Genomic DNA, 23207 nt, shown 5'->3' with positions numbered 1-23207 from the left:
TTCTCAACTAATGAATTGCTCCCATCTGTGAAATTACAGCTACTCACTTTTGTTTAAATCAAAACTGCAGGGCTCTTATGGCAGGCTGTCTGCTGCCTCCAGGTACCCGGCTCTCACGCCGTGATGCTGAGCCCAAGGCGAGAGCGATTGCTGTGGCTGTTGTTTTGTCACGGGCTGTTTGTCTGGGCTTTGACAAGGAGCATACGCAGAGCAGCCCTGGCCTTGTGTGAACCATCCGGGCAGGAACAGCTTCAGGGACCTGCTGGAGACCTGGGGCTTGCCGGCCCATGATGAGTCAGTGGAGATGGCTTCCGCATAATGCTTCTGCGGGAGTCTGACCTATTGATTGCCAGAAGTCTCAATAAATTTAGATCGCTGGTTTGTGTCTGCACTCCCTAAGCAGGGGTAGGACAATTATTAGCTGCAAAGATCAATAGGGGGAAGTCTTTTAATCGACCATGTAAAATGTGTCCTTCGTCACTGATGGTGTGTTAATTGTGATTTAATTCTTCAGGGGGCATTCACCTGTCCCTCCCAGTTTTCTCTCTGCTCTTGAAGACCTTGTTGAGAAATCCAGGGTAGCTTGAAAATTAAAGAGATGGAGAACTGAGGCCTTATTATTCTTATAATATTATTTCTACCGTATCCTGTCAGCCTCCACCTTGATGAAATGCCCTCCTGCATCTTTCTAAAAATGTCCTCTTTCAGTGGCATTCACCAACAGGAGTATATTTAGCATCCTGGCACACTGATGCATTTCTCAGTCAAGGACTTGGTAGCTGGGGGCCTGGCTGCTCCCTTTCAGCCACCAGAGATGCACAGGTCTCTGAGACACTGCCAGATGCCCAGAGAAATAGCAACCTGGGACACTGGGGTGCCTTGGCTCTTGTAAGGCAATGTATCCTGCAGAGAGGCTTCCAGTCATCCCCACAGTCGATCTGCTTGCTCTTGCTGATGCAGCCTCCTTTGCATCCTTAGCTTTCACCTGTGGCTCCGATTTTGGGCAAGGAAGGAGAAACAAACTTATCCTGCCCATGTGGCTCAGCCTGGGAGAGGTTTAAGGGCAAGCTGCCTTGATCAGAAGCGCAGCCTGAAGGATTAGTGTCTTCACTTTAGCTCATAAGGGCTGTAGTGGTGTCCTCAAAACAAAGAGGTCTGAAAGGAAGAAAGCTAACTTTCTTTTTCATAAGTATGCAAGGTTTGCTTGTATTTCTTGTTGATTTTTTCTTTTTTTTTTTTTTTTTTTTTTGTGAGTGGGTTGATCTCTTTTCAGGTAGGATTTTTTGGCATGGGAATAAACATCTGTTGTGAGAGAGAGGCCTGGTTCCTCCAGGGAGTGCCTTCCTCAGCCTCTACCTTCTCCTTCCTGTGATGGACCCGGTGCCTGCAGCTGAGCTTTCACTGGGGTGCAGCTGGTGCCAGGGACAGGGTCAGGCTGTGGAGGGGACCTCACAGGCTCCCTTTCCAGAGCAGTGGCTTATCCCAGCAATCCAACAGCTTTTCCAGAGCAAATTTTGTTGGGCCTGAGTGATAGGAACAAAGCCAAATGTAAGAAGAGAAGGATAAGATGTGCACTTTACCCTAAGTTCTACTGTGCTGTAATAGCTGACAGCTAAGTTTTACTATTTTGACCCCTCCAGCAAAGTCTCTATCAGTCTGCTTCTCATGACAAATTCAGGATTATTGCCTGTCCTCACAGTCCTTCTTCCCCCTAGGGAAAATCTTTTAATTCTTTGGTTTCCTTTGGGACTTTCCAGTTCCAGCCTTGGCAAAACAAATCTGTCACTGGATGGAAAATGGAAGCAGCAGCATCCCAGCTAAAAGCTCTGGCATTTTTTCTTATTGTAAATTCTTTAATCTCTTTTAACAGATGACCTTTCTAGGGCTATTGTATTACCTTCCTGCTAGTGTTCTGACAGGTCTTCTATTTAACTAAACCAATAAATATGTATATTTGCAGTATATATTTCAGTTATCCAGAATAACCATAATACTGAGTATTTGTTACTCAGTAACCAGCTTACAATTAATATTGAAAAAAATATTGCAATGTGATTGTGTGCACATATAGAGTTCTTGGATACAACATCCAGGAAAGTTCCTTGTAATTTAGCTGACTAATTAGTAAATGTTCATACACTGATCCCGAATTCCTTCATGCTGCAGAGTATTTTGGAAGATGGGTAGGGGAAGCAAAGCAGCAAAAGGAATCTCTGCCACTCTAAACATAGTTACATCTTCCCACGACTTCAAGGAGGGTCTGTGGTGAGAACCAAACCCAGCTCTATGCATTACTTCCATGGTTAAGCTGTCTCATTTAGCATCGCACCTCTCCCCTTTCCTTTCCTCAGACTTGTGAAGGCTGTGAAACAGCCAGCTGCCTGTGCAGTGGGCACTGGGAGGAGAGGCTGCGCCAGTGTCCTCAGCAGTGCCGTCTCCATGCAAGGGACCAGAAGCTTAGGGTGAAACCTAAGCATCTTCTGGTTTCTGGCACAGGGCAACTCTGCGTGGAGGTATCTTGACATTGTTGTTGTGTCCTCCGATGTGAAAGGAGACCAGCTGGTGCGGTGTTTGGACCTGGCTGCTCACTGCACAGCTATTGCATGCCATCCACCAGAGACAAGTTTCTCTTCTCTATCCCTTTCCCTAAGGGAAGGACCTGGCGGGGAGCAGTTGAGTTTTTTCTAAAGCTTTCTTCCGCGATGGGATTAAGCAGGACCTGCTCCTTTAAAAAGTGTTCCCTTCCCCATCATCCTCCCTCCTTCCAATTACAGCACTAATTTCAGTAATGGAGCATTAATGGAGTAATGGACTGCTGAAGCTGGCCTGAAGGAACTGTAGTGCTCAGCACAAATTGAGTAAATAAACCATATATTAGATTTCTAAACAATACTTTTAGCCTAGTCCCCAGGGAAAGAGAGTTGTCAAGACTTACTTAAGTCAACCCAGCAAAATGTATGCAAAAGATCCACCCATTCCTACCCTGGAAAATGGCATCAGTGGCCTGAAGCATCAGTGAATCTCTCACATAAATCTCTGCTGTCCTGACAGAGAGAGCTTTGTGCTGTTTCCTTCTCCCAATTCCTCTTCTTTGATTTATTTACCAATAAACAGCTTTGTGCCTGTTTCTATTTGTGTCTTGCTAGAGAGCTGTCCCTGTATGCTGATAGAGAGTGACTTGCAATTGTAAGGAAAGAGTTATCACGGAGCCTTACAAAGTGATGGATGAGAGTAGTGCCCTAAACAGTTTTCAGTCTGGGAAAGTCCTGATTATTTTTTTCATCCAAAAGCAGCAGCCCTCTGTCAACATTTTTATTACTTTATTTTAAAAATGGGCTTTGCACTACCTCAGCCAAATAAATAGAAATAAGTAATGAAGTACTGCCTACCCAGATTTACCCCACTGGCATCAGGGTGACTAATTGTAATTTGCTAACCCCTGAATGCACGGGACGCAGTCGAGGTTTTCCTAGGCAGCAAAATCGGGGCGAGAGCCAAATGCAGAAGATGGGGACTTTGAAGCCAGGCGAAGGCACAGAGTAGCAAAACAACTTTTCCAGGTCACTCTCAAGGTCAGTGGGAGAATCAGGGTAAAATCCAGGACTCAACCCAGCACTGTGTCTACAGCAAACCTTTTGCATCTTGAAGGGGCAATCATGAAAAGCCATAATTCCTACAGGGCAGCAACTTGTGGGTGTTCAACAACCCACAAGATGATTATTTACATTCTATGAGCTTCGTGATCTGACAGCAATCTTTTGAGCCTTTGTGGCAGAAATGTGCAGGGTTTTTTTCTGCTGTTGTATCCTCTCGGCCCTCATGCAGTTAAGAAAGTGAAGAGGGTACTAGCTCTTCTCGTTCATTTTTATTTGGCTGTGCCATTGCTAAGAATAAGCTAAACACCAACAGCTTAAGCTTGAATTGAAAGAAATAAGATTGCTTTAGTCCTGTCATCAGGCTGGAGAAGGGGTCTGAACCATAGCATTTTATCAGGGGGAGTTTTACGCAGACTTCATTAATCTGCTTCGGATGTCTGACACTTAGAACTTGGGTATGTTAAAATCACTCTCTCACTTGACCTCCGGATATAACACGTGAAAGAATCAAAATCCACTGATGTATACCAGACCGAGATGATGTAGTGTCTCTCTGGGTGTAATGCAGTGTCGCTTGCATTCCTGATTTTTATTGAGTGTAATTTTGAATTATATGTATAAGAAAAAGCATGCATGTTGTGCTGATTATAACGATCTAGCAAACTTAGCCATTAAAACCTGAAATCTGCTTTTAGAACTGAGTGGGATAGGTAATCGGGGCATGCTCTGGGTATGTAAAGGAACTGCAACGCATTTTTATCTGTGTGGGAAGATTAACATATTACTCTACAAACAATTTATTAGGCACAAAACCAGGTAGGTCTCCAGGAGTGATGAATTTATCGTGAATGTTTGCACCCAGGAGCATAGAATGAAGAGCTTGAAAGAAGCCTGTGCACCATTTGAAATGGCATGCAAGACTCCCATTTTAACAAATGGAATTTATAATGTTTCCATTGAACTCATGAGCTTCCTGTTTTCACAGCGTTAATGCTCTTGGATCCAATCAGGCTGCTGAGCCCCTTCCTTGGTACCATCCTCTTCCAAGAGGAACAGTTCCAGCTTATCCAGCTTGACAAAATACTGTACCTGCAAACTTCAGATCCTCCTTTTATGTGTCCTGCATTTTTCTGCTTCCTTGGTATGTCTTCCTGGAGAATGCTGGTGGTGCACAGCCCTTCATTCCTCCTTGATGCATTTCCTCCTCCTCTTCCCCTGCAATTCCCCCATCCTTTTGCCTTGTAGCTCCAAAGTTTTAGAAGCCTGCTTACCTTCTCTAACCATCCCACTTCCATCACTGAGTCCAGCTACTTCTCTGCTTTTCATCACACCCCACACTTTCTCCCCTAACTTATACTCTCACCTTACCCCTTCACCCAACGCACGTATGTGAAAGTCTTACCCTTGTGAGACCCTGCCCTGGATATCACTAGATTCTGCCTTGGTTTTCTTCATTTCGACTCTGACCTCACCTAAAGCACTATTTACAAACAGTGAATTTTAGTTCTCCCAGATTTCAAGCTGCTTCTTCAAATCTTGCAGGTCTTAAAGCTGCATTGTACATGCATAGGTATAACGCGTACAGCATGTATCTGCTAATGTTCTCAGAAGGAGCAAGGCCCATCTTGATGGGAATTTTCAGCAAGCACCATGTGCTCAGCCTCAGATAATTGCCATGAAAACTTCATCCTGAAGTTTTCGAAGCAAATGAAAATAAAAATTTTGTGATGCAAAAAATGTCAGGGAGCTTAAATAGCAGACTGTGGCTCGGTGGTTAGTCCTTTGGCAATCGGAAAGCACAGAGCTTTCAGCTTTTCAGCCTCGTGCAAGAGAAGTCAGAGTCTGTGAGGATAACAACCTGATTAAATGAATATCAATTAACTTTTTCAGTGAAAGGGGTTCCAGTAAAACTATCCTACTTACACCTTTGAATTCTGAGCTATTAAATTACCCCTCTGTTTTCTATGTGTTTGTGATGTGGCTACACACACCAACGAGATGACAGAACGATGGCCCTGGAGCCTGGAGATCCCAGCTTTCCCACTTCATTTCCTATGCTCAGGAAGGAAAGGCAGTGGGGTTGTTAAGAAGAGCCAGCTGTAGAGGATGCGTGTTACGCGGTGGTTTGTTTGGTGGGCCTGATCTAGAGCTATCTGACATAAATGGGGTCTGAGAAAAGACTGCCCCTTCCCCGGCAAGCAGCGTTTGCATTCAGAGGGTGATTTGGAATGTCATTCTGTTATTTTTTGGGGTTGCTTTGTGATGTGAGACATTTAGCAATTGCCAGGATAAATACAGTTATATCTTAAGGGTGGCTGGGTTGGTTGGTTGTTTTTTTTTACTGGTTTTCTTTCTGAGAATTCCTAGCTACTTTATGAAACTCCTTGGGTGCTGGGGGAAGCCTTTCCTCTCCATGACTCTATTGCTCAATATTCCTACAGACTTGTTAATTCCTTTTAGCTTATCTAAATTCTGTTTCAAATGATCTTTGTTTTCCTGTCCAAAGCCATGTTGTCAGGTCATCTACACTGAAATATTTCTGTTGTGAAAGACAAAAACAATTGCATATCCAAGATTTTTTTCTTCCTTCTGCCGAGAGTTTCTCTCCCGTGGAGAATGTGGAAAACTTCTGAATTATTTTTATGCAAGGTGAGTGCTTTTCTTATTGTGCTTTAGCATGTCTGGGAGCGAAGACCAGGAGTAAGTTACCTAACACGCCTGGTATGGTGCAAATGCATTCTTGCATTGAGGGAATGATCTTTCAGACACTTCACGGGACCTGTTTTGCCCGATCTCTTGGGCAGTGTGTATTATTCCTGTGGGGAAAGTTTGGATAGAAGAAAAAGTTCTTGTTGATAGATATGTGTGTGTATTCATCATCACAATTTTCCTGCCCCCAAAAACTGAAAATTTGGCCAGAAATAGATATTACCCTAGGAGAAATCCATTGGAACACAAGAAAGTCCCTACAAAATTTTGCAGGAAAACTTTAACAGCTTTGTAACAAACCTAGCTTTACCAGTGTGACTAGCACAGTCCCTGGGGTCATGTCTGTCTCTGAGCCCTGCTCTGGCCATAGAGTTGCGGTTCTTTTGTTTGTTCTAGCAACATTTTGGGGTGCACAGGATATTTGTTTCTCCAAGACTAGATGGTCCATGTGAAAGGAGAAGGAAGAAAAGTGAGAGCATGGTTCTTAATCCAGGCCAGCATCTTCTCTGCCATTCTGGTCTAGATGGTGGCCTCTGTCAGGGGCCACCTCCCACAGACACACCCAGCGTTACTGCTGCCTGCCAACCTGAGAAAAACCATGGTGCTGGCAAACTCTGCCCACTGCTCCCCCTGTTTCTCTGGTCCCCGCAGACCAGGCTGTTAAGACCAGGAAAAGCCATTGGCTAGGTGACAAGTGCCAAAGAATTTGCTGAATGTGTTGGGGTTGATAGCAGCTGCCCCTCGCCCATTGCATTCCTCTGCAGCAGGGCAGATGCACAGAATACATCAGAGACCTTCATCCCAGCAGGAGATAAGCTCTGAAAGCCTCCATGGAGTGGAGCTGTGTGTGTCCTTTTCCCCATACGGTGTGAAATTGGCTCTTCTGTCCTAGTGGCTATGGGCAGGTTGTAGGATTTTGATTTTTATTCTTTAGTATTGTGGATGCTTTGATCAGCTTCCATTTTGGCATGGTTACCTGGCAGATAGCAGAGACCTGTGGGGTCATAATCCCTGGGTCTGGCTCCACCCCTGAGGTATGGAGCCAAAAACTGGGTTGTGGCATGTGATCCCCCAAAAGGTGCAGCTCTCCCCCGCCCCAGATAGCCGCATGGCGTTGGGCCATGTTAGGTGCAAGCCTGGGAGGGGAAAGGCGATGCTGAAGAATGTGCTGTTACGTATTTCCTCAGGTTTTCCCTCCTTGGCAGAGTGGTGTTAGGACCGCAGGCTTGGCAGGCACAGTGGAAAGCTGTCTTTCCCTGCAGCTCTCCAGTGACCTTCCCTGGCACTTTGCCTGGATCTGGGCACTGGGCACGGTGGTGGGGAGCTGAGCTCTCAAAAAGAAACTTTGGATGTATCTGTGCAGCCCCATGGGGGGCAATGTAAAGGTCCCCAGATGACCTTCACCACACTGGAAAGGGAGAGAAAGATAACGTGTCCTCCTCTTACAAGCACTAATTAGCCAAGCACAGCCTTGCACCCACAGGAATATTGCTTCCAGGACTGGAATGAGGACCCCTGCACTCCGTGGAGTCTCCAAATAGGTGGGACACCCCTGCCTTGTGCTGTGGAGACTCAAACTTTACATGAATTGGGCAGGCTTGAGCCCCAAAGTAAAGGCACAGCAAGAGCTTGCCATTGTAACAACAGTCTGTCGGGACTCACGGTTCTGGAGCGTCACCGAGATTTTGGGCATCGTTTTTACTTTGTGTGAAAATAACCTTAAATATCTGCATGGGGTGAGGTTCTGAAAGACAACAAAGTAGAAAAAATTAGAAATTCTCTCTCTGCTGCTGTTGCGCTTCCTTATGCAAACCCCATTTTAAGCCCAAATCCCAAAGGAAATGTGGTACATGGAGTCTCATGGTGCACACTGTGTGATGTGTGTATGGATAACTCTGCCTCAGAACTAATTTTCAAAATCATTGGACAGCAGGAAATAAACAATTCAGAGACATTTAATCCTTACATTACAGGTTTCATGGCAGTAAATATCTGATTACAGGATAGACAACCTATTCATGCCCCAGCTGAGGGAAACAGTGACCTCAACCCTTCATAGACACCAGAGGGTTCAAATGCGTACACCCCCCAACATTAGGAACTATTTCAGTCAAAAATTTTGGCTTCTTAGACACCAAAAAGCACAACTGCAAGGTGCAAAACTATAGGAAATGAGTTATCTTTGGTACCAGGCTTGAAGAGACTGGCTTCCAGAAACGCCGGCACACGTTGTTTCCTCAGTAATGCCCACATTTTTCCAACCCCTTTTTGGAGTCTGTAATGAATGAGGCTGTGGCCATGCATTGAAAAAGGACAAGAGGGTCCCTCTTCCATTAATTTCCCTTTTCTCATCCCTCCTGGGTGAAATGTAAGCCACTGATTAAGTGTGCTCTTCAGTCACAGCGACTGGCTTGCCTGAAATCCCTTCCAAAAATGATGCCTTTCATTTGATACTGTTATTGAGCTACTGCTGTGATATAGAAAGTATTTTCTATCCTTCTGCTCAGGCAATGAGGAGAAATTAACAGTCAGTAGATGTTTTCTGGGGCTTGGGATGGGAGAAGGAGCCAACAGCCCTAGAGATCTCAGAGGTGATGTTACGGAAGGATAACATACTCTCTCACCTTTCTCACTTTCCCCATTTCTTCTCCAGTTGCACCATCCAGCCCATGTAGTCTATGTCAGGGCTGGGAGAAATGCCTCACGTCTCCTTCTCCCATCAATACTGGATCTGCCTCTGGCCCTGCTTTTAAAAGTCCTTTGGGGTTTGAGCCTCCATTTTACCCTGTGCGTCTGTCTGTTACACTCTTATTTTACAGGGTGCTGTTGAATTGTTGACACTCCTGTGCACTGGCACAGAAGCAGAGAGACCTCACATCTCTCAGGACAGGAGCATATCCCCACCACACTGCTGATCAGAAGAGCCAGGCAGTTTGGGTACTTTAAAATCTCATTTGCCAAGATTTTTCTTTTCTCATGGAGAATCCAGACCAGAATTGATTTTTGAAGGCATTATGCTGTTTTATGAAGTTGCCTTTTGCAGATATCTGTGAACCATGGTGGTGTACATAAACTGTTTTTTTGATTTATCACCCTTCTGCATCACACAAGTATAAATATGAGTGGGTTTTTTGGTTGGTTTTTTTTTGAGTTGCATTGGTCACATGTTGAATACAATTTAGGTGTTTGAATCCTTGCAGTCTGGAAAAAAAAGGACAACATTTAACTGGAAAAGTCAGTTAGTTGGAAAGAAGAAGTGGAAAGGCTTGTGTGGAGGGGAGAGGAGGTAACCAAGGCAGAGGGAGCCCTGAAACAAAATAGTGGTCCTCAAACCACAATGTGTTTGCCTTTGATGCTGGCAGTGTTGCATAGGCTCTGCAGGAAGCTCTGCACTGCTGGAGGGCTGCTTTCAGCTGAGACACTGGACCCAGATCCTATTTTTTCTGGCTCTGGTGGCTGTCCAGGAGGAAGTGAGAGATCCTATGACACTTTTTGGAAGAGAAGGACATGATTGCAGAGCTGTGGATAAAGTTTCCTGTCTGGCAATAAAACGTGTTCAGCTCTGTGGATGGTATTAACAGGTGCCAACATCAGGCTCCACAGGCTGTTTGTTAAAGCTGCACACTCCTCAGCTGGGGTAAGTCAGGAGAGCTGCTTAGATGGTGGAGCTGCAGGAATTTTTCCCTCTTCCTTTTCTAAAATAAGTTTCGTTGAATGTAGAAAATTAATTATATCATCCAAACCTGCTTTTTAAGAGTCATGATATGAATGTAATTTGGTACAAAATAAAAGGTGATGTGCAAGCCATTGGGCATAGTCTGTCTAGTGACATAAATTTCTAGGAAGATAATGTAAAGCATTTCAAGCTAATAAATCTTCTGCTGCACCAACAGTAAAGTCCTCTAAACTGACAGAAATTAATACCTTGAGAATACAAGTTACCCATGGTTATCCTTGAAAGGGGCGTCATGATAAAGGCGGTCTGTGCCTGTGCAAGTTGATGTGTTGATTATCATTTAAAGCATTTTGATATGTCAAGTGAAGGTCAGTCCATTGTTGTGTTTCTCCTTTATGCAATTAGCTGTAGATGATTTGTATGGAGCACAAAATATAACTAGCATCTCTTGAAATTAATACTGAGGTGGACGGAAAGGAAGAACAAGAGAAACAAGCAGAAACTTATTTAACAGGCGGGTTGCTGAATGATAGCAACGTGGCTTGACTCAAAACATTACTGCTTTTAGCATATGATTTATTGCTAATGCCCCTTCCCATGACTGGCCTTCAGCCTTTGATGTCAGTCAGCTCAGAATTAATTACTTCATGATGCAAAGTGAAAGTGCAGTAGGTTTGGTTTATTCCCCATTCCTCCCTGAAACGGTTGTGTTAACTTGCTTCAGTTGTGTTTGCTCATTCTCCCACCCTGCCCATGAAACACCTTCTCATTTGTGAATTCAAAAAGCGTGGGGGTGTGTGGGGGTGGGGTGGGGTCTATGCACACGTCGTAGTATTGCCTTGTAACAAAAGGAGCCTTTTAGCCAGGGCAAGTGAGACTGATGCAGGAATGCAGGAGATTGTATCTTGGGGGAAAATCAATATTAAGATGTACAATTGCTCCCATGGTATTGAAAGAATTAGTTGATCTACATGCCAAATGACAGGCCCCTTGATAACAGGGATTATATGTCCTGTCTTTCCAGGCTGTGCTCTGTTGGGGCTGCTCTCTGGGTCCCTCAGGCAGAGATAATCTAATTAGTACAACAAAGACCAGGTCGATTTAAAAAAATAAAAAAAGGGGGGGGGGGGGAGGGGGAGGAGTGGAATTAGAGTGAGGGGCTGTGAGGAGGTGGATGTCAGCGAGAAACAGGCACTGGAAAAAGTTGCAGAAGAGGAGGGGAAATCTGGGAGTACAAGTTAACTGTCAGTTTGGCTCCACAGACGTTGGAAATGCAGACTGGCTGGACTGTTACCAGAAACCCCCCAAATTAGCAAGTGCTTACAGCCCTCACAAGCACTCCTTCAATCACACCCTGGGAAAGGGGGGAGCGGAGGGAACGCGGTGGTGGTGGGCCGAGCGGAAAGGAGGTGCCTTGGCCCTGGACCTACTCATCCACTGCAGAGTCATGGGCACCTGCTGCAGGAGTGGCTTGTGAAAAAATGATTTACCACAAAAAAAACCCAACAACCCAGGAACCGACACAACAACCTAACACCTTTTCCCTTTACTAAATTATGTGAAAAGAGGGTTTTTTTTTTTTCCTTTTCCAGCCAAAGGCTGAGGCTCAGGCCCAGCTGTAGGCAATGAAGCTGTACTGCCTGTGCTGTGTACAAGGTGAATCATTTTCCTGAGGGCAAGGTGAGGTTTTGAGAGGCTTCTCTGGGTGGGTGCCTGGTTCTTCCACCGGCTGTGGTCATACCAAAGCAGATGCCCCTCACTGCCAGCTGTGCACAGATGAGTGGTTCTGAGGCACTGCAAGTTTCAGAGTTGTTTTAAAATTAAGAACTAAGTACATACTGCGTTATGTATAGTTATTTATAGATGTATCAGGGCGCTTTGAGCCCAGTATCTAGCAAGCGTTAGCTGGAACAAGAGCTGGCGTGTCCCTCCTGGGTGCAGCCCATGATACTGGCTGCTGCAGGCGCTGTACGTGCTCTGTCAGAGCATCCTATCAGCGCCCTCAGCACCAAGCTCCCTGATAGCTGTGACTGCTTTCCGAGAGACCCAGATCGATGGATGCGGGGATGGGCACATCCTCAGTGCGTGTAAACTGACCCGAATTCAGAAGAAATTCTCTCCTAAATGATGATGGTCTAGAAGAGAGTTACTTGGGCCCAGCACTGGGCTTGTACCCGACATTTTTATGTGACTTTCTGGCAACAGATGTTAGTACCTGAATATTTTCAGTCGTCTTTTTGCTTTTAGACAGAGACAGAGGCTGGATCTCTGCATACAGTTCATGGAAGGTGTACACCCAGCCCAAGGCTTTTGCAGCTCATTCCCCACCTTTTCTGAAGGGTGGATCCTGGATTTATCCTGTCCTTTAGGACCATTCAACTTTCATTCAATACCAACACACCTGAGGTGCTTCGGTGGTTGGGTCTAGGATTTTGGTGCAGGTCTCTGCCCAAGGCAAATATTGCAAATGCTCGGCCATGCAAATGGGTCCAGGAGCCTTCAGGCTATATAATCTTAGGGGGTTGGATGGCTGAAAGAAGGCTCGCTCACATCTGGAAGTTGCTTTTTTTTTTTTTTTTCCTGAGGATCGTGAGCACAAGGAGTTCAGGCACTTTTGCACAGCTCCCCACTGACCCTCGAGTTCATGTCATTAGACCCAATCTTGTTGTCTTGGCAAGCACTCACACAAATAAGAGCACTCTAACAATGGGATCTTTCTTTTCATAGCTTCCCTCTCCCTCTCTCCTTGTCCCTTGCTGCCTCCCTCTCCTACACTGGAGATAGAAAATTTGGAGACAGCAAGGATGAGATCACTGCTTTGCAAAGAGTGACAAGAAAACTGGCCGCACAGTTCGGGGCTCTGCATAGCCTTTTCCCAGGGAGCAGATCAGATGTTATTTCCCTATCCGCAACTGCACAGAGACATCAGCACTTTGGAGACGGTGCTTGCCAGCCACTAGGGTAAGACTGCAGATAAGGGCCCAGCGATGAGGAGCCATCAAAACACAAATGTCTAGCACAGACTTTGCATTCCTGGCTTTGCTGTATTTACTTACTTTAATCACATGAGCTTATAAACTGGTAATTAGCAAGGCATAGAGTTGTTAATTCTGGGGAAAGGAGCAGTCTGAGTTATGTAGGGGATACTGTATGGGTCCACAACGTCCTTTGCTTCAGTTGTGAGTATAGATAGATGAATTTATAAACAGCTTTTAGATGTGCATGATGCTTTAGAAATAAGTGAAAACAAGTTATATTGTGGCACTAGAACTAGGGACTCCAGATTTCCTACAGATTCCTGTACCGGTGCTGCCTCAAAGCCCTAACTTCAGGTTACTCCTCATGTAGGCTTGCTAGGGTTTTCCCCTTCCCAACACAGTGCTTTTGTGTTCACCTGAACCGTCGGGTAAAAGTCCACACCACAACACCTGAGTTCTTGCCAGCTGGCAGTCTGACCTGTCTGCGTGCTCATGGATGGTAGGGCAGACCCAACATGGCTGGGTGTCTCTTGGATTCACGCCATAGCTCATCCTTCAGCAGAGGTGCTGAGTATGTGCCCCCCTCCTCCCTCCAGTCCCAGTTTTCACCAGAACTGCAGGAATTTCCTGCACTGACCGTCTGGACTCAGGCGTGTTTTTTCAAGTGTGTGCTCTTTGTTTTCATGGAAATGGAATAAAAACAAACCAGCAGAAGGAAATTCAATAAAAATTATGTTTGATAGACCCAGAAAAAATTGTTTTTTTTAAAAAAAAGAAAGACTATCATTTAAAAGCCCAGACACAGATATTCCTTACCATCCCACTCCCATTGAAAGTTCAAATTGAAATCACCCAGGACTCAGCTCCTCATCTCTCTGTGGTTCTTTTTGCTTTATTAAAGTCAACAAGAAGTCGTCTGTTAGGCATTTTCTCAAGCATCCTGCCACTGCATAATAACTTCTTCACAGTATACTTTCTCATATGCTGCTTTACATTATGGTTTCTAAGGTTCTGGAAGGCATTGGGAACCACTTTTTTATTTTAGTTTTTGGTCCATTGCACACAATAGCCGTCTAGCTGGAAATTCAATGTACCCTTATTAAATAAGAAGAACTCGTGCCTTGCTGTGGTGTGTTACGGCATTTATATCTGGTGGAGAGCTACCATTTTTTGCACAACAAAGCAAAATGTGGGCTGCTGTGTCTCCTAGTAAGCGTTTGTACCAATTGAGGGTGAACCATTTCATTTTACCCATTTCTCTTTCTGTAAAACCTTGCACTTTGATGTGCGATACTTTTTTCCTGAAGAATTTTGCATCAAGTAACAAACTGTTACAACTGCTCCTTCTCATTTTAACATGTTCCAAGCTCAGTTCATTGGTCCGGCAGACAGCGTAGCTATTAATACAAGCCATAGTAAATTAACATGTTATTTAACAATTACAGTGCATTCCCTGATCATTTGGTGCCTTGGGATATTGTGCATCCTGCCTAATTGCAAGTTTAACAAAAATGTATTGCAGTCATTATGCGGTTATGAGAGTATAAAGAACAAAATGAAGCAAATCAGATAAAGTTAAGTGAGACTTAGCTGTCTGCATGGGAATGTTAGGAACAGTGTCTCTCACCCTTGCAGGCCACAAAGATAGTTTCCTGACTACTAAGTAGTAGTTGGTTTCAAAAAAAATCTATTAGGCAGTGTCTCCAGACTCAGGGGAAATGTCTATCAGCAAAACTGATTAGAGATAAGGGTAAGCAGATGTCAAAACAGAAGACCACCAAAGAACTGAGGTCCCGAAGTGAATGAGGAGAGATCCGGCAGGTAGTAACCGTAGGGTGGATTGCTGTGCCATGACTAGGGACCAATCCTGCCCTCCTTTCAGCTCCAGGGAGAATTTTGCTGGAAAAGAGAGTGGTAAGATTGGACTCTGTATCTTACATGGGAGAAAAAGTCTCTTTTCTGCAATAATTTTTCTTGAACTTGCATGCGTGCATTTTTGTGGTGTTTGGTTTTTTTTTTTTTACACAAACTGCTGCTTTAACCTAATGTTTGAGGGTTGTTTTTTTTTTTTTTTAATTAAAAGTATTAGGGAGAGCAAAGAACTGTGAGAGGATGTTCTGCAGGATTTCTTGCTTTTCCTATAACCACAGAGGAGCTGAATTCAATCTACCTCTGCAGAAATAGCTTCTCCATAATGCTCTGTTTTGTCACAGGCTTCACCTGAATTAAGTCCCAGTTATGGGGCTACACAAGATTAAAAAAAGGACCAGTAAAGAAGTTTTGATGAAGCTTCCATTGTAAGAGCAGATCCTTGAATTTCAGTATGTTGTAAGAATATACAGACTTTATCAACAGTTTAAGGGGGAATTCAGGAGAACACATCACTTTATGATGTCAAATTGTTTCTAGGGAGTTGACATGAAATTTTTAATAGTATTTCACATTCACCCTGTTTATCCTTCATATCAAGAGCTGTACAAATGCCAGGATCTGCACCTGCCCCTCTTCCCTTGTCGTCCTCTGCCAGCCAGAAACGACCCCCAGCACTACCCTGCCACTCTTTTTTTTCGCAGGGATGCCCACATGCATTGCAAAGGGGCTTCAGGCAACCTTGGCCATCTAGCTGAAAAGCTATTTTAGCATCGTCATGCAAGGCCTGTGTGAGAGTTTTACCACTCAGCTTTGCTCCTCCACCAAAGAGGTGACACACTGACCGCTGGGAGGTGTGGAGGGTAGAGCATGAGTCTCCCACTCTCCCAGCCAGCCTCTGGTCATGCCAGAGCAGCCACCATGAGTCCTGAGGCACTCATACCGTCCTGAGGCACTCACATGAGGGTATTAAGGATAAACAAGGAGAAGATTTTTCGAGTACAGAGCATTTTTGGTGCTGGCTGTGCCTCAAAGCACCACAAGTTGCAGGTCGGGCTCTGAATTTCAGCAGCAGTCTTCCCATTCCTAGAGCGCTCAGGGATGTTCCTCTCAGTGAGGCTCCCAGAAAGACAGCCTCCCAGAAAAAAACTGGCATATAGGGCTGGATCCAGCCTCATTTGTGCTTATTTGAACACACAGAGCTTTTTTTCTGTCACAGAGCTACTTGGTTTCTGCATGGGTTTCTCTGGTTATCCACAGCATATATACCTGGGATCTTTGGCCCCTCCTGTGCAATGGGCAGACAGGCAGGGCCAGGGCTGGATCGGAGCCCATCAGATGCAGGGCTGCCACTGCACACACTCACAGAGATGGGATGAACGCTGCGACCCTCCAGCAAACACAGGATGTCTTGGGAGGTAAGCGGGGAGAAGGATGCATCTAGGGAAAAATGGAGGCAGAGGAGCCCTAGATTAAAAAGATGCTATGTGGTAAGTTTGTTGTGGGGCTGATACTTGCTCAGGAAAAGTCCTGTGAGGGACATCGGTCCCTGTAGCAATTTGCAAATGCCTCGTAGCTGAATCATTAGAGAGGGTGCTCTCCCCAAGAAGGAGGGGTTTTGCATGGTTGGTCTCTGTGCCTAGGTCCCTCCACCCCTTTTATGCCCAGTGCTGAAGCAGGACTTTTACTATCTGATTTGGGAGATGCTGGGAGAACTGGGACCTGTGGTTCGGTGCCCCAGTCCTGCTCCCCTTCTCTGGGCTACTGCCTGCATGGGGTGTGGTAACCTTTTACCCACCTGTACCTGCCAGCTTGTACCTCCCAAAGAGCGCCGGGGAGATGCTGATCAAACAGATCAGGCCACACAGAGCTCTGAGTCCCCACCGCAGAGGTGACCGAATACGCACAGCCTTTTCTCTTTAGCCTCAGCATGAGAGGAGCTGGGAAAGGTCAGACAAATCCCAGGCAGATGCTCTGCGCACTTCAACAGCAGCTTTGAACCTCCCACAGGAGAGTCTGCCTTGTTTTGCTGAAAGAGAGGTGAAATCAAACCAGCAGGTTGGTTATCCTGAAGCACATCTGCCTACTCCACCAGCAACGCGCCAGGTTAAGGCAGGGTGAATGACAACAACTGCCCTTCTCAGGTCAGCCCATACCTAACTTCTGCAGCCAGCTGTGCCTGTGTGGCATGAGTTTGATGCTCTCAGCCATCCTTTCTTTGCAAAAATACAGAGTTTCATCCTAGAACTAAAAGAGAAACTGATGAAAGCCCCAGTAAGTTCGTTTCACCGGATAACATAATACGTCATTCAAAAGGTAAGTTGCAAACAGTGGTCCTAATCTTGTAACACTGACCATAACCTCTGCTTCTCCTCCCCTAAAATCTCAGCCACTTTGGAAAAAATCTGTCTTCTTGTCTAGTGGTAAGTGATTTTTTTATTGATATGATATATCCAGCAGTGAAACGAATCTACCTTTTTACAAGATATAGTAATTTTTGCTATGGAATCTTTCTATTACAAGAGGGTTTGATTGATTTGAGAGTGTCCTAGATAACAGTAGGCTGATCAAGAATAAATTCACCTGAATACTGATGTAGAGTACTGTTTCTAAGTGGATTAATGCTGTTCCTAATAAGGATTTGAAATGTTTGGAAAAGTTGCTTCTTGTAAAACAACTACAATGTTATATCATTTTTATATCCCTTGACTTGGCAAATACTTGTGTTTTTCACTTTCCCTTCAGGAGGGAATTGTGCATATGACCTGAAAAACTTTGGTCTTTCTTAATAACTCAAGTTGAAAGCAAACAGTAGCAGCCTGAGCCAAATATTGATCTGATGCTGGAAAGGACTGGCCAGCTGCAGGCTGCTCTAAGTGGAAGCTGTACGTGGTTCAAACCACCCTTTGATCAGGCTGCATCACTTCCTGTCTTATTTGTGAGTTGGAAAACAGAGATCTGCCTTCCGTGGGAACAGCTGAACCCTGCCATTCTGCTCCTCCCTGCGCTTTGTCCTGAACTCCTCCCCACGTACCTGCTCCCTCACCAGCCACCGGATAACAGATGCATTGCTTATTCTGACTTTTTCGTACGAGCAGAGAGAAACATGCATTTCTGAAGAGTGAGTTTCTCTGACACGTACTGCACGGGGTGCTTCACTCATGGATATTACCACCATGCCGAGGGGTGAGGTACCCTTTTTTGTGTGCAATGCCCGCACAGACAGAGCACAGGCTCAGTGAAGAGAGGCTGCCAGACGAGTTGCCACAAAGACACCGTCACAATGACACTCACGGGTGTAACTAGTGAGTAGGCTTTGTTCTGCCTAGTGCTATCACGGGAGTGTCATGCATCTCTCTCCCACCTTTCCCTCTATGCTTTTGCCCAGAATGAGTGACCATGGCTCCTCCATCACCTGTGCAGATACTGTAGTATTTTAAACTTGTCCGTAGAGGCAGGTCTATGTGCAGAGCTGTTGCAGGTCTTCTGGTTCAGCCTAAAATGTGGGATGGCAGTGGCACTTCCCAAGGTCTTCCATACCTCTGGGACAACTGATGATGAACGTCAGTTTTCCCCTGTTGAGGGAGGCAGACTCACCGTGAGCAGCATCAATGCCTGCTCCCCAAGCTGGACTCCCCTGCCTGCTTGGCTTTGCCTGGGTGCACCAGGGCCAGGGGACCCAAACCCAGCCACCTCTTGGTGCTGCTGGGCATGCTCATCACCTCCCACGTGTTTTGGAGGAGCAGCCCTTTGTGTGTGTAACTCACAGATCATCGGTGTGTGCAGCCTGCAGCCACGCATGGCTCCGCCTCGGGCTCCTTGCTGCCGGCATGACCACAGGCTGGGACCAGCACTGGTCCAGAACCGCTTTTCTTAATTACACGTATTTTTAGGGGAGACTACAGCTTCCATGGGAGCAAATTGTCAGGATTTGGGAAATGACAGACAGGATCAACTGGAAAAGCATAGATCTTTTTGCTGGCATTTCTACGCCACAATTTTAATGTTCAAGAGGAAGCTTGTCCCCCCTCACTTACACCCAAAGACAATAGATGCAATAAAAGCACAGCTTTGCTCCAAAATGGTCCATTCTGGATTTGCATAGTACTTTATTATTTTTAAGAGAAACTGGCTTACCTCCAAATTCATATGCCAGAGGCTGAATGAGCTAAGTTTAAATACCTTAGTATTTCAAATGGATATTTTACATTAACAGCAATCTCATTTATTTTAGTTCAGTGTTTTCACATAGTTTTTCAGAGTTAAGCTAGACCCACTGTGTAAGAATGAGTGTTTCATTAATTTTTATAAGAGTTATAAGAAGCATATGTTTTAAAGCTTCATTTTGTAACATAGCAAAGTATATTTTAGACATATTTATTTACATAATGGCCACATTAAAAGAAATTTTCATATGGAAAAATGTAGCAATACCAAGCAATGGTTACCACAAAGTTTTAAAAAAATATATTAATGATATGGATTTAAAAGAAACAGGAACAATTTAAAAAATGAAATGAGAGGATGTGATTTTTTTTTTTAAAGTGCTCAAAGTGAGCACATTTCCACTCCTATCACAAAGGCAGTGGAAGCACAGCGTTCTACAGGAAACTTTCATGAGGAATCAATGAAAGAAAGATGTCATGTGGAGGAACTGAAATTTCTCACTTGGAAAACCAGATCTTCATCTTGAAAAGGTGAGAAGTGTTCATTTTGGATTTGCTTTTCTGATCAGTTTTGGCTCAGGTTACGTTTTGTTAAATGTAGTATGCGATGTGTATATAACACATGTAAAACAAATATTTTACTAGAATATAGCAATGAATGAAAAGCACACAAATGTAAATGTTTTGACAATATCAAAACAAGAGTTGACACAAAGTGATCAGACCTCTTATGAGGAGCAAATTTGTGAAATATTTTAGGTTTTGGCAAAAAATGCATTTTTCTGTAAGAAAAAAAGAACTCTCCAGCATTTCATCAGCTCAAAATTACCACAAGTATCACTGAAAATTGTTACAGCTAATAAAAAAACTACAGCAGCACATCATCCTACTAGAATTAAATCAAGAGCTACTGTAGCCTCCATTTCTCTAAGGAAAAGTTTGAAGAAATCTTCAAAATGTAATTTGTTTTTACAGGTTTTCAGAGCTTTGAAACTGTAAGCCTGGCCTTAACAGGGATTTGAATTACCCTCTGAAATAATTTATACAAGATGCACTGAGGAGATTTTATGTCTGTAAAAGATGTATGTTTTTTGACTGAAAAGCTGGTGTTTCCTTAGCCGTGTCTATTCACATTTTGAGGGCAATTCCATAATCTGAGGTTTTCAGCAAGGGTGCAGGTATTTAGATCGGGTATACTTTTTGAGAAAAGCACAAGTGATTAACTTTTTTTCTGAACTCTGGGAGAACATTAAGATCAACAAGAATTTTGCTTTCAAAAAGCCTCTAAGATTGGACTTATAATGTCCAAGACCTACCGGACCTACCAGAGGACCTGAACCCATTAGCCTTGAAAACATTAAGCTGGAGCTGAAACCCAAATAAATTGGTGTGTACATCAGGAAAGCAACAAAATCATCCTTGCCCCATTATTCCAGGGGTTTGTTTCCTCATCAAGTAAGAACACTTTTGGCTTCTCCCTGCAAAAGTTGTGTAATGTCCTGCTCTGTGAAGGCATGCATTCCTGGAAGAGAGGAGGTCCTGAGAATGTCAAAAGCTCTTGAAAACAGGTCCAGCTTCCACTTTGCCAGACACTATGGCAAAGACTGCTCTGAGAGCTAATTTTGGATAATGAGCAATCAGCAGGGGCAGAACATCCTGTAAGTATCTACAGCTGAACCCTCTTAAACAAGATTGGGATCACCCAAATCTTTTCTCATGGGTGTTAATATGGTGATTAAAGTTTACAAGAGGCCAGTGGTTTTATTTTTGTCTTGTCACATGCAGCGACAGCTGGGCAGGAAAGCTGCCTTAATGCATCAATGTTTAAGAGTCATAGGACTGTTTGGTCACCTATGTGCACATGCAAGACATGCTTATGTAGCAATAGCTGCTATATAAATGTAGTCATGGTTCATTGCATGAATGGTGTTGGGCAAAGATGTGGCAGCATACTCAGAAATATTATTTGGCTAAATGTACTTTCACTGGAACGTCTGCCCTCATCTGCCAGAGTGTCTTGAAGTACAAGTCTTCTGTTGTATGTAAAATAGATATGCTCACGGATGTTTGTAATGTGCAAATGTGTGCTCTGTCACTGTGAGATATCCCTCTTCAGAGCTGGCAATGTCTGCTGACAGCATTGTGTATTAGCAGATCCTGTCATCTTTTCGCCACAAAAAACCAACATGAGACCTCCTACTCACATTGTTCTGTGTGATTTTTTTTTTTTTTGGGGGGGGGGGGGTGCAGGATGGACAGGAGGTGCCAACTTTTGGAAGGTGACCTACTCAACAAAATATGCAGGGTTGTTTCTTCCACTTTCTGCTTCTGTTCTTTCTCACCTTTGTATTTAAAAGACTGTCTTGAACAGATAGGATCCTAAGTGAGTCTTATCAAGGTCAGAGCTTGTTGCTCTAGCACAGATTTGAATACAAATCTTTGTAGATATCTGATTCCTAAACATCTTTGGAAGCCATGTTTACCACCACTGGCTTGCCTGTAATTGTAGTCAAATTTCTGCTTCCTTTGTTTCATTTTCAATTTTTAGAAAACTCATCCAATTTTGTTTAATCAAAAGTTAATGTAATTCAATCTACATTTAAAAGGCTTGTGTGAACAGTCCTCTTTAGTTAGATTTGGATTATGATTTTTGGCTATTCAGCAAAAGGCTAAGAACAACTTAAGTTGTCATGATGATGAATTCACATATTTTCTGTTTTATCTCTTGAAAATGTTTGAAACTAAGTTTCAAAATAAGAAGGAATTAGGCTTTTTTTTGCCTTTTTTTCCCTTCCCCCCCCCCCTTTCTTTTCCTTTTCAGTTTGAAGAAAAAAATCACATTGCAATGGCAGTTTTTATCTCAGACCTGCTAGAATGGTTATTGTAACCAGAAGGGATGCAGGCATGCTGAGCAGTTGTCCCAGCTGCAGGGCTAGGGCATACTTGGGGAAAGTTTTCTTTAATTTGGTGCCTTGATTGTGTTCCACTGTGTATAAAGCACCTAGGTTTTGGGGGAACTGGCACTTACTTACATGTGGAGTAGTTTAGGAGAGGCATTTTTTTGGCGCCTGACTCATTCACTATGTAACTATTTCATACAGAGTGGAAAGCAACTGCAGAAACTACTGAAAGATAATATCTGCATACATCAACCTATAATTTGGTGATTTAAAATTATTTTAAATCATTCAAATGTGTCCATGTAATGGGATAGATACCAAAGGGTGCTTTATGTAAAACCATTTGGTGAACTTGAAGGGGTGAGTTCCTTGCAAACATGGCCTGGCTGCAGGCAGTTGTGAGCTGGCCAGCTTTGATTTGGTTGTTGACCAGTAGAGGTCTACGTGCTGTTTGATATGTCCCTGGGGCACCACATCTGGATTTCAGCTGCTGCTCACTTGGCCTGGCTCTCCCATACTTTTATATCATACCTGCAAGCCTTGTGCCAATGTCCCAGGTGCCCTGGGTTATGTCAGTTGGGTGCCCAGGCAAGGGCAACTGGTTTGAGCCACATCTGCCCACTGAGTCTTTGAAAACAACTATCTTCAAATGCTGATGATCATTAGGGCTTGACAGCCTCCTTCTCTTTCTCACTCTGTGTTTATCTTGAGCAATGCAATGATAAAACATTCGTCTAAATTATTTTTAATAATGTTTGTGTACATGCAGAGTATAAACAACGGAGTGACACTACCTCTTTGAGGCAAGGATTCTGTCTGTGGGCAGAATGGCAAATAAGTAAGAAAAAGGCAAACTGGAAATTATTTGTTATGCTATTTGTCCCAAACTGGTTTACAGTTGTAAATATGTAGATCTTATACATAAACCGCTGAAATTCTTTGTGTAGACATAGATCGATGTGAGGAAGAAGAAAAGCACTCAAGAAACTGAGCTTGGTAAACAGTTTCAGCAGATGTTCTTGAAGAACTGCTGAGACAGGCTTCATGCTCAGATCTGGGCTGCATCACAGGGATGCCAACGTACCCACCTGGGTGTTTGATGTGCTTGGATGTGCTGTTGAGGTGAGAAATAACAGAAACCAAAAGGAGAGAAGGTTATTTGTTTATCACAGGAAAAAGAAGCAAACTTTTATGAGATGTTGGCTCGAATGCTGAACTATCTTGATGATTTGGTAGTAAGACTTCAGGACAGGGACCGAGTTTCTCCTATTTTGTGTCTGCAGTGCCAGCCCTCATCTTAGTTCACAGATGAT

Source organism: Falco cherrug, chromosome 4 (assembly GCF_023634085.1).
Source record: "Falco cherrug isolate bFalChe1 chromosome 4, bFalChe1.pri, whole genome shotgun sequence".
Lineage (NCBI taxonomy): Eukaryota > Metazoa > Chordata > Aves > Falconiformes > Falconidae > Falco > Falco cherrug.
This window is presented reverse-complemented; position numbering follows the sequence as displayed.